Source organism: Phaethon aethereus, assembly GCF_964289735.1.
Source record: "Phaethon aethereus genome assembly, chromosome: 1".
Lineage (NCBI taxonomy): Eukaryota > Metazoa > Chordata > Aves > Phaethontiformes > Phaethontidae > Phaethon > Phaethon aethereus.
Genome location: NC_138575.1, coordinates 33,594,841 through 33,611,875, shown reverse-complemented (window position 1 = coordinate 33,611,875; position 17,035 = coordinate 33,594,841).

The following is a 17,035-nucleotide window of genomic DNA, read 5'->3' as shown; positions in this document are numbered from 1 at the left end:
CATGATCTCTCTAGGTGTTTCCATTTACTTTTGCCTTCACAGTTCTCCAAGGTTCCTCACACGGCCATGGAATGCTGTAATATTTTCTTTCCAAGTTATTCACTCAGCCAGCTTTGAATAAACTCACTGCACAAGCATCTCAGTAATATTCTCCTATTTTCTGGCAACTTTTTTGTTCATTTGCCTTGTAGCTAGGTCACTCAGAAATGAGAAATGAAGATTAAACTCATCTTTTCAGAAGGATCATAAGAGAGTTTTAATTTCCTGATTTGAAGACTTCTGATCTTAAGCAGAGGAAAAGCCCCAGCAAAACCATACCTTTGCTCATACATCTCATTCATCTCAGCGTGCAAAATTAGATCATTACAAGCTGCAGCAGCTTAATCGAGCAGCCTTTGAAACACAAAGGCCTCTGACTCAAACGGAGTTAACGGAGGTTTTTTTTTACTGCTGATCCCATAATGTTTAAAGTCATTCACGTTTCCACAGAGTGCTCGCTGATGATTATGAGCAATGAAGCTTTGGATCCAGTTATACCTGTGCTTCCATCTGTTGTTGCAGAAACCAATTCTATCATCGTTACTTTCTTGTTAATGACCTACTTCTTGAACTCATTTAAGATACCTGTTCCCCTGTGCTCTTCTTCATCAGTAGTGTCAGTGGAATAGCTGCTTTTATATTCAAACATCCTGAGCGCAAAAACTGCCAGTTGAATTATGTCTGTCCTGGGTGTTGCGCTGGAGGAGAGAAAACACATTCATTTTCTACAGCTTGTAATGAACTGATTCTGCAGTTGTTGAGGCACATCATCTGACAGGAACTCCTGGTTTGGGAGGATGTTTTTATAGTCGCTGGTATGTCATTAATGACAAACTTACTTACCTGTGGATATCTGGAAAAAGATCCCACATTCAGCCAGTTTTTGCTTCACTTGCATATTCACAAATTTGATTTGTTCCAACAATACAAATACCCATCAGGATACCGTTCAATGGTATCTTTGTCCTCTTTAATGGATTTTACAAACTGCAGTTGAGGCCTATTCAGAAGATGCTTCCTCTTCTCCTGCTGCTTGAGGGTTATTTTTAGGTTACTTTGGACATTTTCACGTGAACTGTAGTGATGCTTCATATTGCCCTATTGCCCAGAGCAGCACTTCATGACATTTGAAACTCAGAAACTTGTCTTTACTCATCATCAGCAAAACTCATGACCCCATCCTCTCTGTACAATTCTTTCTCTTTTTCCCACCAGCACTCTAGCTAAATTACTGATGTCTCTGTATCTTTAACCTCTTTTACTCAGCCTCAGGGTTTGTCCCCCTTATCCTCTCTTTTCTCCTTTGTCCACAGCAGTTGAGTTTTTTACCTTCTCCTCTTGGTGCCACACAGCTAGAACACAGGCCGCCTGTTACGTGCCCTCACCACTCTCCCCGGAGCATGTTTCTGAAAGGGAAAGAGGCCAGAGCCAGGCAGGCACAGGAACCACAGCAAATATAAATCTGCACTAGACTCTGGTGAAGAAGGTGACATGATGACATTCCTAGCCGGTCAAAAGAGCCCATATATGCGTTCAGGCAACTCCCCACCCCTTCATGTCAGATGAACGTGGTGTGGTGGAACGCAGGTCTCGCTGTACATCTTTGCTTCTGCCTGGTGCTGAGCACTGCAGCTCCTGGATCACCACTCTCCATCATGTCATATCAGATGATCAAAGATGGAGAAAGTAGGCAGGCGTATGGAAGGAAGATCATCAGCACTCACCAACCCCTTCAAACTGAAATGCAGTCTGTTACTTTTACTTTCCTCCCATACCTTCGTTAATCTCCTATTTCTACAAAAGCAGAAGGGCAAGAGAAGAGAGCTGGTGACCTATCTTACATGGTGGAGGGGACTACTGTTATATCCCAATTTACTTTTTGAACATGTTGATTTGCAGTGCATGAGTAGACAGGAGCTGTCAATACTTTAGCATCTGATGGGGAAACTGGAGTGAGCTTTGCTGACTGGAATACTGTAATTGGGTAGCTGAAGGCATTTCTCCTCTCCAGGCAATAATGACAGGAGCATTTTATGTGATCTCTCCTCTCTTTGCTTCTTTCAAAGCAAAGAAGATGGTTGAAAGAAACATGCGTGTGTGACAGATTATAGTAATGTGGTAAGGCTTGTAATCAGTTTATACATGCAGTGATATGCTAGTTGCAGTTGGGTGAAAGTAGTGGTAATGGTGAATTTTTTTATGGACTTTTGGTAAAACATTCTTAAATAATTAAATGAAAAAAACTATTAATTACTTATTCATTTAGTACCGTCATTGTACACAAAGTAACGGTTATTACTTCAGTCTTTTATTTTTGCATTTGAAAGCAGATTTTCAATAACAAAGCTGGAACCAGTCCAAGTCAGATCATACGTACAGTTAAAAAGCTACATAATAAAAGGCAGAGATAAGACCTTTCATTACAGATTTGCAATAGAAAGTCCTAAGGAATAATGAAAAAATAATTTAATGTCTCTTCCAACCACCTTAATCCCCTTGTGGAGATTGTGCTTGTTTGACCTGATCTAACTAGGTTTAGCTCACTTTGTTGTTCCTGGAATGTATTATTCCAAATGCTAATACCAGTACATTCACTTTACTTGTGCAACCTGCACCGTGGTGACAAGAATACCCAGCTCTTGCATCCTGCAGGTCATTTTTCTGTTTCTTATCCTTCTAGGTAGGCCTATTGTTTTTTGTTGTATTATTGTACACTTGGACTTCACAAACAGTATGAAAAAAACAATAAAAAGGATCGCATTGAAATTTCAGTATTAAGCCAATAAACACTGAATATGTGATGACTTTTTCCTTGTGTATAATGGCGCTATTATTTCAAAGAAGCTATAGTAAACACAAATGAAAAGTGTTTTTAATCTCAGCTAGTCCTGTTCTTGTAAGTATAGAACATACTAAAAAAAGTATTGCGCACATTTGAATCAGTTCCTATTCCAAAGAAGAGCTGGGCATGGTTTTTCTACATTTCTTAGGGCCTGAATGAGCTGCTAACAGCCTGAGAGCCAAGGTTCCCACTGCCTGAGGTGGAGTCATGGCTGCCCAGCCGGTCTGCAGAGGGTAAGCAGCAAGGCTGTGCTTTCTTTCCCAGTGACCATCTTTTTCAAACAGTTTGGGCAGTCTGTAAAACCCATCTGCTCCTGTGGTGGGTGAGGTTGCAACCTTCCTTGGAAAGATTCTCCGAGGTGGTCTTGTCTGCCTGAAGTCAATCACTTGCTAATGCATAGGGTATACCTGACTTTTCCCCTGGATTAGCTGCCGGATCAGCAAAAAGTGGTCCACAGGTTGCTCCAGGAATGAAGACTTGTGGGTGGGAGGTAAATCTGAGCCTCTGGCATAGCCCTGGTGCTGCTCTGACACATCAGGTGGGGCGCGAGGAGCCAGCGGGTCCACACAGAGTGGTCCAGCAGTGTGCAGGGTGCTCCAGCCCAGCTCTCATCTGTCGAGTTCAGCGCAGTAAGTTAAAAAACCCCAGCTGTCCAGAATGGGGTTTGGCCAGACACTTTCCCCGTATGATTCTCAAGGAGCTAAACTGCTTCAAGTAACTGGGTGAAAACCTTCAGATTTTGGACGAGGTAAGCATGCTGAATTGAATCAAAGCAGCTAGCACAGACAGATATAGGCATACATGAGCTTGCAGAAATAACCCATTTTCATCTTTCTACTTTTCCAAAGAGAAAATTCATATCTGCAATGATTCTGCCCCAAAAATTCGGGCTTCAAAATTAAGCTATAAAGAAAAAAAGAGTGCATGGAGAAACGGCAAGGGTCAACTCTGGATTTATACTACTTTTTGATTATGAGATGGCACAGTAGTAGTAGTCTACTGCATCTTTGAAGTTTCCAAAGCCAGAAAGAGTTTTTGGAAGCTTTTTACACACTGAAGATGAAGACGTTTTAAAAAACTTGCCTTATACAGTTTCTCCATACTGGTATACAGGGTTTGAAAGGCTTTGCTCAAGTTATCAAGCATCTTCATAATGCTAATGACTATTAAAAAGGCCAAACAGCTGCATTTATTAAATTTGGTTAGGTTGTAAATATGTACATCCAAGAAGGATGACAGGCAATTTAGTAAATTAATAGTGAATGGGTTTAATTTTGCAGTGTTTATGTTTTTTCAGTTCCTCATAATGCTGTACAATGTAATTCTCTGTGGAAGGTACCGATCTCTTGGTACTCTGTTTCTTCACCCATTCCTAGTTGTAAACATTTAGTGAAAATAATAATAATAATAATAAACCCAGCAATATCCTTCACCACCCCAGTGAACACAAAAATTAATAATCTCAGAAAGTCTGTATTCAACCTGACACAATGAGCAATGCAAATATGGTACAAGGTCTATCTTTATATTTATCTGCAAATGTATATAGATATGCTTCATATAAATTAATCCTCTGTATAAATAAATCCTTTCATTATAAGGAAGGAATTATGTCTGTGGTCAAAAGGGTGGGGTACAGTTAATCTGATTTAGCACAGCATGTGAAAAATTAATTGAAAGTCAGAACTCCATAGTGTTTATTATAAAGTAATTTCACACCAGCTCAGGATTAGCATGGTAACAGGTGACAATAGGTCATTACCATGTTAATTGAAAGACAGCACGCTTTGGTAAAAACAAAAAAACAAAAAAAAACCCCCCACGATATAGAGACAAAATTAAATGAAAAGGAAAAAAATATTAAAATACAGTATTGGGCTGTAGTTCTGTGGGACACGTCCTGAAGAGAAGGTATCTTCTGAAGAGAACTCGCTGGCTTTTTTGGTGATACCCTTGCGTTGTTCGCCGTGCCATGAAGCATGGTAGATGCTTGCGCGTGTCCTCTCCCCGGCACGAGTCAAGCTGGCCGTCACTCTTCCCCCAGGAGCGGGCTGCGTCTCCAAAACAGTGGCCCGAGGTTCTCGGCTTGCTGACACTGCTCGCGGGCCCGGGCACGAGGAGGCGAAGGCAGGCACAGGGGAAGTGGAGCTCATGTAGTTACCTGCCTCGCCCAAAGGCAGCGTGGGCCCAGACGAAGCCGCTGGGAGCCACGAGATTTTGCAGCAGTGTTTAACAGAAGAGAAGACTCTGCTTTTGTTCCTTGACAAGAGGATCAACAAAATAAAAAGACTTTCAAACCGCCGACGGAAAATAGCCTGTCACTTCGATAGCACGCCGAAGCATGAAGCCGGCGCAAGCTCATCCTCCCAGCTGAGCTGCAACGCCATTATCCCGGCCCCGAATGGGGACGGGTGCCACGCTGCTCGGCGGCTCTCCTGCGTGCGGCTCGACAGGCACCGACGCGCCGGCCTTTCCCACTCTGCGCTGCGACCGAGCACTCCCGAGCCGCCAGCTTCAGCCCGTCGAAAGAAATCGGGAACCTATTTTTCCCACTTTATTTGAATAATAGCAAAAGGTGTTAAATCAGTTTTGGGGGCAGAAGATCATTCTGTAGGTCCTCCAGTTGACAGAATACAAAGGGCACAATATGGACTCGTGTGTAGGTGAGCAAGATGGGAAGAACTCTGTATTAACTGCAGTCACCACAAAAGGACCTTGCTAATGGCACGTTATAATTTAAACAAGGATCCTTCCTGAAACTAAAATAATGTGCCTATGCAATGAAGCTAGCTGCCTTGCTCAAAGCAAATGGAAATTCAGAGGCACAGCTGGGACCTGAAAATGGGAAACTCTGATTTTATTTCCTGAAAGAAGAATTTAACTTCTTCAGATACCCCCATGCAGCATGATATATGAGCTGATGAGGAATGTGACCTTTCTGCTCACCCTGCTTCAGAAAAGTTTGCAATCCAGCCTGACACAATCTGTTGTAATATGTTAATTCCGATGCAGTTCTGCCACAAATACTAAGGGTGATTTCTGAGACCTTTACATCGCAGAATAGAATCCTTCCAGACTTCACTCTCATCTCAAAACATCCCGAGCTAAGGTGCCTACTTATCTAATAAAGGTCAAAAGAAAGGAAAGCGTAAATGTTCTTTGATTACTTACTACAAAGAAAAGCGCTCAGGCAGGAGACGGTGCCGTTGCATTCAGTGCACGGTACAGTGTGATGTGGTCTGCTGAGATCGACAGCACAAGAGAAACGCTGATCCTGAACGGATCACAGGCCATCGTCTGCAAACCTAAACTACCGCAGAGCTAAAGAAATAATGCCATACAAGTACCCCTGCGAGTAGATGGGACAGGAACCTGCTCACCAGCCATACAAAAAAGCAATGTAATAGAAATATTTGCACATCCCCAGCAGGAAAACCTCTCGGGATAGTTAGGGCAAAACATGGCCCTAGGTCTACGACCAGGAAATATTATTTTCCTGATGATAAGACAGAGTAGTGGAGTGGAAGAGTAAACGATCAGGTTCATCTCCCCAAATACAGCATTTAACAAAGTATGTTAGGGCTGGTGGTTTCTTTTGTGGCCATGATATAATTAATGCTCAATAGCAGCAGCCAAGCTTATTTTTAACGGTTTGCCATGTCTTTGCATCTCCGTTACGATAAGTCAGAGTCCCGCGCAGCCCACTCCGGCGTCAGCAGTACACAGCTCTGCTCTGAAGCTGTTCCCCCACTGCTCGAGGGGCGAGGACCTGCCTCAGTCCAGCTGCCTTGAACCGCTCCCTGCTCACCCCACTGCCCCAGCCCAGCGCCCCGCGGCCGAGGCGCTGAGCCCCCCGCGCAGGGGTCTTCCCCCGCGGATTGCCAAAAAGCCACAACCGGCACGTTCCCTCCCCTTCGGTTTGCTGTGGTCGGGGCCGTTTTCTGGCCAACACGCAGGGGACACGTAATCGCTACAGGCGAGGGTAGAGCTGAGGGGCTTGGAGATGACATCGACACCGCCGCTGCTTCAAAGTGCCACCGATGCCCTTTCCCACATGTTCTCCATATTGCTCTCCATTCAGTTAAAACAAAAAAAAGTAAGGGGGAAAAAAGAAAAAGGAAGAAAACACACTAACTCTCAAGCAAGAAAGACAGAGTGGCAGGAAGAGCGTATTATAAATGTGACAGCAAAACTGATGAGACAAAATAGGGCAAAACCTGCATAGGAAGCTGCAGCAAATGTAACATCAAAATGTTTCTAAAAGTAATTTTTCCCTATTCATTTGTTCTCGGCTGTCTCTGTTGTTTACTCTGCTCTTCTGTGATCTTTAGCAATAACAGTTCAATTTAAACTCTATACAGAAAGGACTCTGTCTTCTCACCTTTCTGTCCAGCTCAAGGATAACTTACACAGCTGTGTTATGGCTTTGCCCTTTCTAGATGAGGAATATGTTGATTTGGTTTCAGCTCATTAACTCTGTAAGGATTCTCTTCCAGTTTAGTCGTCTGCAAGGCTGGAATCACCCACACTTCAGGCTCAGGGATTTCTTCCTCTTTGAATTTCTGAAAGGGTGTCCCAAAAGGTTCAGACAATACAAGGAAGCCCAAGGAGCTGCAGGGTTTACCTCGTGGGAAATGAGCATCCCCTCTTAGGATAATGAAATGTTGTGTGTTGTGTTTGGTGTTCTGGGATTCATAAAGGTTATCAGGCAGGCATTTATAATAAAAGTTCTTCCTGCTTTTCCTGCATGCATGGGGAAGATGGGAGTGTTATCAGTCTGACATTTCTGTCAGAACTGGTATTTGAACCACTGGATGATTCTGACAAATGCCACCGCTGTCATCTGCTGCTCAGTTTTAATTATGTCTGACTGAGGCTTTCAATGGCAGCGAGCAGAAAACTTAATTAGTTGGTTTAAAGGCTGATCTTCAGAGTTTGAAGAATCCAAACAGCTTTGCAGCATTTCTGCACGGAGGCTGCCGGTTTCAGTCTGATGATGTAAGTCGGAAGAATTTACGGTCCCACTCATAGGAAGGAACAACAGAGAAAGACTTACAGGAATATTCGTCAACAAAAGGCACCATTTCTGTACATGACATGTCAGCGAGGCAACCTCCTGTCTAAGAAGCTGCTGCGCTGGCTCACAGGTGGGTCTCAGACAAATGGTAGCAGAATGCAGGCAAAAGATTGGGTGCTCATGGGAACATACAGCAAATGAACATCTGTTACCTTAAACAGAACGTATACGTTTATTCTGCAGTGGACTGCAAGCACTGCACTATTCGGAAAGACTGAAAGGCTGGCATTTTCTCACACACCAATGCACTGTTCAAACAAGCTGCTTAAAAGAAGATTGCATTAACAATTTATACCACCTCTGTGTTTGCTTTCAGAGTGTTAATATGATTATATTTCTACAGTATATCCGGGAAAAACAAGCATTAGTAAGATGCAATGTCAAACTGCTAATATGATGCAATTAGAAGTTAACATTACATTCACATGCTGGTTGCAGGTTGCCTGTGGGGAAAAAAAAAACAAAAAACAACTGAAAATACATTGTTCTGTTCCAGAAACCCCAGGGCTGTGGGTTTTGGCACTTAATCCAACTGCTCTCATGGAGATGTGGACTGGTAGAAGATGACTTTTGCTGGTCGGTGAGGTCACATGCTCTGGAAGAGTGCTGTTGGTATCCTTTAGGATACTACTGAATTTCGTCATGTGAAAGGAATGGGCTGGATTTCATATATAAAATGTGCCAAGAGCTCTGTGTCTGCAAGCTGCAGTCAGGAGCTAAAGCACTTCATAGAATCATGGAATCACAGAAGAGTTTGAGTTGGAAAGGACCTTTAAAGATCATTTAGTCCCCATCTAGTGATGGGGCATCTACGACCTCTCCTGGGCAACTTGTACCAGTGTTTCACCACCCTCACTGTAAAAAGTCTCTTCCTTATATCTGGTCTAAATCTACCCTCTTTTAGTTTAAAACCATTACCCCTTGTCCTATCGCTACAGGCCCTGATAAAATGTTTGTCCTCATCTTTTTTATAAGCCCCCTTTAAGTACTGGAAGGCTGCAATAAGCCCATAGGACTGATCTGCTCTCATTGGCTTCCCCTGCACTCGCAAGCTTTGCGCTTGTGTTTGTAATTTATCATTGATCACAGAACCCTTGAGGCTGGAAGGCACCTCTGGAGATCATCCAGCCCAACACCCTGCTCAAAGCAGGGTCAGCTAGAGCAGGTTGCTCAGGGATGTTTCAGTCAGGTTTTTAATATCTCTGAGGTTAGAGACCCCCTAACCGCTCTGGGCAACCTGTGCCAGTGTTTGGCCACCCACATAATAAAAAGTTTTTTTTTTTCTTTTTAAACAGATTTTCCTGTATTTCAAGTTTTGCTCTCTGTCTGTTATTCTGTTGCTGAGCCCCACTGAGAGAGGCCTGGCTCCACCTTCTTTACTCCCCCATGAGGTATTTATGCACATGGATTAGATCCCCCTGAGCCTTTTCTTCCCAGGCTAAATTGTTGCTGATGTCTCAACCTCTCCTCTTATGACAGGTGCTCCTATCCCTTAATCATGTTTGTGGTGTTTCACTAGACCCAGTCCAGTATGTCCATGTCTTGTCTTGTGTGTGGGAGCCCAGGACTGGTCACAGCATTCTCAACTGGTGTGGTCAGGGCACATTGCTGGCTCATGTTCAACTTGGTGAGCACCAGGAAACCCAGGTGCTTTTCAGCAAAGCTGTTTTCCAGCCAACTGGCCTCAGCATATACTGGTGCATGAGGTTATTCCTTCCCAGGTGCAGGGCTTGGCATTTCGTTTTGTTGACCTTCAGGAGATGCCTGTTGGCCTATTTCTCCAGCTTGTCCAGGTCCCTCTGAATGGCAGCACAACCAGCTGGTGTGTTACCACTCTTTCCGGTTTTGTATCATTTCAAACTTGCTGAGATTGCACTCTGCCACATTGGCCAGGTCATGAATGAAGGGGTTAAACAGAGGATGGGGGAAAAACTGTCTAAGGAAATTATATGGCTCCTATCACTGTATTCTTAGAGAGTGACAAATCTAGTTGAGCTCTCCCTGCCTGGATGTTGATTATGCTGCTCTGTTGAGTCCCGATCCACTGGACCTATACAAGTCCATGCACCCATGTAGGTGTATGACTGGATGACAAAAAGTCTGCAGCCAGCTTCACTGGTCTTACTCTGCAAGCAGAGGGGACCTTTTGTCCATTGTTCTGCTGCACTATAAATGGACTAATGAGAAGATCCTCCCACTGTGAGGGCAGCCTCTTCTCTCCTCTTTCCTGAATTATTGTGTCCTTGACGGCTCATCCATCAAGGTGAGTATAAATAAATACAGTAACATCCCTCTCCATATTGTACGGGAGTTTGGTAAAAGAAGCTCATTCTGCCTTGGATAATATTTCTGCCAATGGCCATAAAGGCAGTGTATTTATAGGATATGTGCTAGGTTTTTTTATCTTTGACATTCTATATCTTAACATTTTCTAGACCATACATAATAAGCAAGCTTACTTTTTTCCTTTCTGTTAGTGTTTTCCAAAAGTGAGATTACACTACTTTTAAATTTTTCCCTTAGGTATATTTAAGAAGGTAACAAAATTCTGTACTTGTTTAAGCATGGGTTTGGATCCACATAGCAGGTAGCCATTTTATCAGGAGCAAGAGGTTTGCACAACCTGAGGGGAGTGACAGCTAGCCCCCAAAAACTATCAGGTCCCAGAGTGTTAGGTTTGAACTCAACCAATTCACCTGTACGTTACTGTGCCTAACAAAGTCCACAACATTAACCAGGCACATAATATCCTATATGAATTAACATCCTCCTCAGTGCAAATGTCCTGGGGTCTTCAATGTGCTCTCACATTCCCCAGCATTTTGCTATCGCGAAAAGCATTTTCTCACCAGCAGTAAGAAAATGTACTGCAGTTACAGTAGGTCCCAGTGTGGCATGGTGAGGAGCTGATGTGGTTTTGAGCCTATGCAGGGGGTTGTGAGCCTATGCTATCATTAGCCTCATAATGATAGTGCAACTTCTGTACAGATACAACCTCCTGTAACCTGGCATTTTCATACGAGACCGTGCAGGCTAACTTTGTGGCAAAGGGTACAAGAAATCACCTTCTTCATGCATAAGTGCTGGAGTTACTGCTCCCATCCTCCAGCTGCAAAACACTGCACCGTGTTTATTCTTCAGCATCACCGTGAGGGAGAGAGGCCATCACAGCATCCACTGCCACTCCACATCCATGTATCTCCTTCTTACGCCTCATGCCCTGACCTTAGCAGTTCATGGAGGGCTTTCCCTGTCTCTCTGCGTGGCTGTCACACATCAAAAGCTCTTCAGTCCTGTTCATAAGGAGTTTTGTATTTCAATTCTGTTTCACATGTTTCTGTTCATAACTGAACATCTCTGTGCTGTGGCATCCTGCTGAAGGCAGGATGAAATTACTTCTGCCTCATGGTTCTCAAAAACTTGTGTCCCAGCACAGACCAGCTCCTTGCAAGGTCCTTCCATGGGTGCAATCAACCTGAGGGATGTCCCCCAAAATCCTAGTTGCACACATGCATACCACTGTGTACAGCACAGACATAAATAATTGAGACCAGGTATGCGTTATAAAAAGCAATACGGGAAATAGCTTTTTGGCCACGCTGTAAAACAGGGATTGTGAACCTATCTCAAGCTTCCTAAATTGGTCCCACCAGAGATTACTCCCTTTGCTTGTTTGACATAATATTTGAATACATGCTTGAAGAAAGAGTCTTCAAGAAAGCAGGGCCCCACAGCAACAGCCACCAGAAGCGTTAACGTTTTTAAAGAGGTACTCTGACTCAAATACACCTTCTTCCAGACCTTCAGATGCGTAGCCAGTCTGTACAAACCGCGGACTCTTTAGGGGCATGTGGCGAGTGTCAGCAACCAGACACCCAGGCACACTTTGAGAGGGTTTTATAGTTTTATGACTTTTTACTGAAAAAAAGCACATGTGCAGAACATGGTGCCCTAAGCTTTAGTGCATCCTTGTCTGGTTTTCAGTGGATAAGCAGAAAAGCAGAAACTGCTTCACTTGGCCTCTGTAGTGCCTTCTTCCTGAGGTTACAGCCCTACCCCACCCCAAATACACAAATATCCATGTTCACACAAACACACAGACACACTGTTCTTCAGGAGAGGAAACCCAGCCCTTTTGCAACTTTCCTGTTCCTTTTTTCATTAAATTTTCCGAAACACCTCCAAAGGGCACGACAGGCTCCTACCAGATGATTGGGTAATGGGGACTACAGGTCACTTTCAGCTTATTATTTAGAGCACTTACTTACATCTCAGTGGAGCAGCATTTAATTTCACAACTCATTTGAGCTCTTCTGCTCCCCTTTATACTACTAATCCTTAGAGTTCTTGTGGGGATGTGAAAAAAACAACAGAAAATTCAAATAATCTGTATATTCAAGCTAGGTTTTGCGGTTTTTAATGTCAAGTGCAAGAAACTCCTCACACTGAATTCACAGATTGCCCTTAGACAAGATCCCCAACACCTCAGGGCCTCATAAGCTTTGGTGTTTTTTCTCATAACTCCCCTGCAAGTCAAGCAGCAGCATCCTCTCTTTCTCAAGGAAGCAAAACTGGAATTCATTGAGACTAACCATGTCAAATCCACATCCTAAAGTGCACCAAGGCTTCCTGAAGAGAAGGGGACTGAAATGGGCACGTAGACCAAGTGTCTTGCTGAGGGTTCCAGGATGCAGTGAGTCCATTTTCCTTCTAAACATGCTCAAGTAAACGGCAGCACCCTATTTCTGCAAAGCCTCTCATAGACCTGTCCCTTTACTTGATGGTGGCTGCAGCATTTGCCAGTGCAGTCTCAGCCTTTTGGCTGAGCTGTCATTCTCCATCATCTAGCTAACACAGTTATTTCTGTATTATAGACCCATTATTTGACACTGAAGATACCTGGTTAATATATTAGCTAAAGGGATACTGAGAATATTCTCCCGCCTTTAGCAGGGAATATTGGATGCTTTTGTCTTTGAAATGTCCCACTGGTCTTTCCTCTGTGAATGGCTGTAAATTGCTTACTGGAACTAAAATGCCACTTTTTGTCCAATTCTTTCTTGATTTTACCAAGAAGGTACATAGCGGGGGTTGATTAAATTGCTTGGTGTTGCTCTCTGTCTAGAAGAGACACATGACTCTCTCAGCATATGCATTCAGGAGTCTTTAAAAACCCCAAAACAATGAGTTTTTCATACCTAGTTCCCTGTTGTCCATCCTTTTTTGGAAAGGCATTAACACACTTTAAGACAGAGTTTTTGCACACAGCTAAAGCTATGTAGAAGTTTGAGGCCCAGTCTGAATTAGGTGGACAAGTGTCCCCCACAGGACATCTTTCCTAAAGACGGAAATCATCTGTCTTTTGGAGGTTTCTCCTCTCTATTCCTGGAGCTAATATGAACTCTTAACCTAGATGACCGATTTAACTAATATCCCAACTTTGAGGTCATTAAAGATAGGTGATGTAATGCCCACTGAAGCAAAAGCTTTCAGTAATATTCTCCTTTTAGGCGAAACCTTATTCTAATTTTGGAGGATCAGCAAATCCTGAGGAGCATCTTCTTGGTGTTGGAGAATCCAGAGATGATGATAGTGCTAAAGCAAGATAAAAGAAAAGTAGAACAACTGTGATTTCCTTTAGAAGTTTTATCTCCTTCTCAAACCTTTCCAAGGCTCCCAGTAAACATCCACTTCACAGAATCACAGAATCATTAAGGTTGGAAAAGACCTTCAAGATCATCAAGTTCAACCATCAACCCAACACCACCATGCCCACTAAACCATGTCCTGAAGTGCCACGTCTACATGTTTTTTGAACACTTCCAGTGATGGTGACTCCACCACCTCCCTGGACAACCTGTTCCAATGTTTGACCACTCTCTCTGTAAAGAAATTTTTCCTAATATCTAGTCTAAACCTCTCCTGGTGCAACTTGAGGCCATTTCCTTTCGTTCTGTTGCTAGTTACTTGGGAGAAGAGACCAACACCCACCTCACCACACCCCCCTTTCAGGTAGAGATCCATAAGGTCTCCCCTCAGCCTCCTCTTCTGCAGACTAAACAAACCCAGTTCCCTCAGCCGCTCCTCATCAGACTTGTTCTCCAGACCCCTCACCAGCTTCATTGCCCTTCTCTGGACACACTCCAGCAACTTAATATCCTTCTTGTAGTGAGGGGCCCACTTTGGATCCACTTCCATTCCTCAGTTAACAGGAATGCAAAAACTAGAGTGAACATTATTCCTTTTGACACCAGCAAAAATGGTGAGGCATTTAACCTTGCACTGAAAACTGCGATGAGGTAAAATATGAGATATTCTGTAAATATAAACCCATTAAAATAAAAAGATACACATGACATAGAAGTATAAAAATTGTTACTGACATGAATAATTCACTAACTATTGCATGGTATAAGTTACCAACTAATGTGTATTATGTGCCATTTAATAGTGGATGTATCTGAAGAAATATGGAAATTGGAACACTTTAATAACTTTCTATATGAAAGATGATGAGACTGCCTAAATGATTAAGAGGAAGATATGTTATAATGAACTAAAGCCACTCGAGTGTAAGGTAATTTTAATTCAAATCTCCATCTGCTTATGTATAATTAAGACTCATTTAACAAGTTAATGCCTAACAGAGAGAACTGATAAGTTTGGTATTAAAGAGCTTAAGAGAAGCAAATTAAACTGTCGAGTTTGAGGAGCTTCCATTTGAATTCCCTGTACCTGAACCAAAACACAATCTTCCAGAGGCATTTTTTTACCCTGACCATACAGCCAGGTGCCAAACTTAGGGAGACAAAGGAGGTGACAAAACAGAATATCCTTTTTATATTTTAATTTTTGATATCATGTCAAGTCAGGAGTTTGACAGCACCTTTGCTGACATGAATATTTATATTGTTCAACCTGCTCACTATATAGTGTCTATACACCATTAAGAAGACACTTTGCATGCCATCAAAAATATTTATGCATTGCAGAGATTGCCAGTGGGGTTAAATAACCTATGAAAATAAGAGGGTTGCCTTTGAAGAGCAAAAAAAGTAATATTTTGATCTGTGGTAAATTTTATGTGATATTCGCCCGCTTAACTTTCTATTTCATTCTTTCTTCAAATATCTTTCCTGCATGGTCCAGTAGTCAAAACAGTGACTTCAACCTTTTCATCTTTCATCATGCAATTTTACTTTTCTTCTTTTGGCTTCTTATTCACTGTCAAGATGAGAGTTTCTTATATTCTCTTCATACTTAAAATTCTCTGTGCTCTCAATTTTTTGTCACTGGAGCCAGATGTCAGCTTCAATTTGCTCCTAGAGCTCAGCAATAAGCTAAACACTTTTGGGAAAGTATTGAAAGAACAAACACTATAGTATGTCCAATGCTTACTGTAGTGCGGATGTTTCCAAGTAAAGTAAGTCAAAGAATTAAAGCTATGAGGTTTAATGACCAACACCTGATCTCAATAAATGACTGACATAAGACATTGCTGCACTATTTGAAGCTTACTGTTTTGTTCTGAGGACAAAAAACCTTTCTTAATCTGCTTTAGCATTGGCTAAGAGCAGAAAAATTAGGGACTGAATTGTTTAAAAAATATGAAGGAGTAGAACCAATGTCTTACTTCTCAATTTTAGTTTGGGGCAATGGAGGTCCTTAAAATTCAACAGAAGTGAAATGTTTCTTTGCGTGTACATCCACAGATTAACACCATTTAGTGTTTGTAGCAAGTCTCTTCATTATAAAAGCATTTGGGTTAATATGCATTGTGTATGTTACTGTGTGTCTCACAAACAAGGGAACGTATGTTTTAAAAGGTCTTCCTTTCCTCCAAGGCTTAAAAATGCACTCTGTACAGAGACGTCACCAAAGACATTTGCAGCACGTCAGCAGAATGAGCTTCAACTGGCATAGGAAATGTCCCAAATGAACCAAATCACCTAATATTGACTAGAGATGGAAACATACAGCTACAGTCAGACAAGGGTTTCTATTTGTGTTGATAAGCTGAGAAGAAAATTACGTCTTTTAGTGAAAACCCCCTCCAAAATTTATTACCTTTCAAGTTCAGAAAAGTCTTGCTTATAAAAGAAAGAAGAAGAGAGAGAGAGAGATGGAAAGAGGAAGAGAGGAAGAAGGAAAGAAGGAAAGGAGGAAAGAAGGAAAGGAGGAGGAAAGAAGGAGGAAAGAAGAAGGAAAGAAGGAGGAAAGAAGGAGACTTAAAAGTGCAACGTGAGCTAACAGAGCCAGGAAATTCAAATTTTAAACCAAATTTAAAATCCAAATGCAAAAAAGAAAAGTTAAAGGCTCATACCGACACCATGAACTAATCTGGAGTGTGAGGAGGCATACATTTTCTCTGTGAAGCATTGCTGATGGCCTTTTCCTTGTCCCTGAGTACATCCCAGAACACATTGTGCTGGGACACCTCTGATCTCCTGGATGACACTGTCGCTTCTGCATTTTGGGATGTCAGAGGATACTGTTTTGGGACATCTTTGTACCTTTACTGAAGAAAGAAGTTTTCAGCAGGGAATATCAGCATGAGATGAACAAATTAGTTGCACCTTGTCTCAGAGATGCCATCCAAAGCCAGTCAGCTGTCCAGGTAGGAATTGATATTTGGGCAAGACTGATGACATCTGAAAACCTGGGCAAAATCTATAAATGATGCAGTTATCTGTAACTAAAAAGTGGAGCAAAGTGCTTAGCCTCACAAATGCAGCAATAGCCATCCATGGCTTCTTTAAACAAAGAAACGTGCTTCAGAGCAAAGGCATTTAAAGAAAAAAAAACCTGCTCATGATCTCTCTGCAATATCCTTTCTTCTCCAGCAGGCATTAGCTAGCCAGCCTCTCTCAGAGAGTAACACCACCAGGTTTATGACAGCTGCTCTGTTTTTCTTTAGCCAAATGCAAGTCCCCATTGCATTCATTTTATCCTGGCTCCTCAAGAGCATCTAGTGCTCTGAAAAAGCAATAGGTCCATAAAATGGATATTAATAGAGCACTTAGCACATACACGTTTGTGATTAGCAGCTTAAAGGTTAAGAACCCAAGTAAAACAAA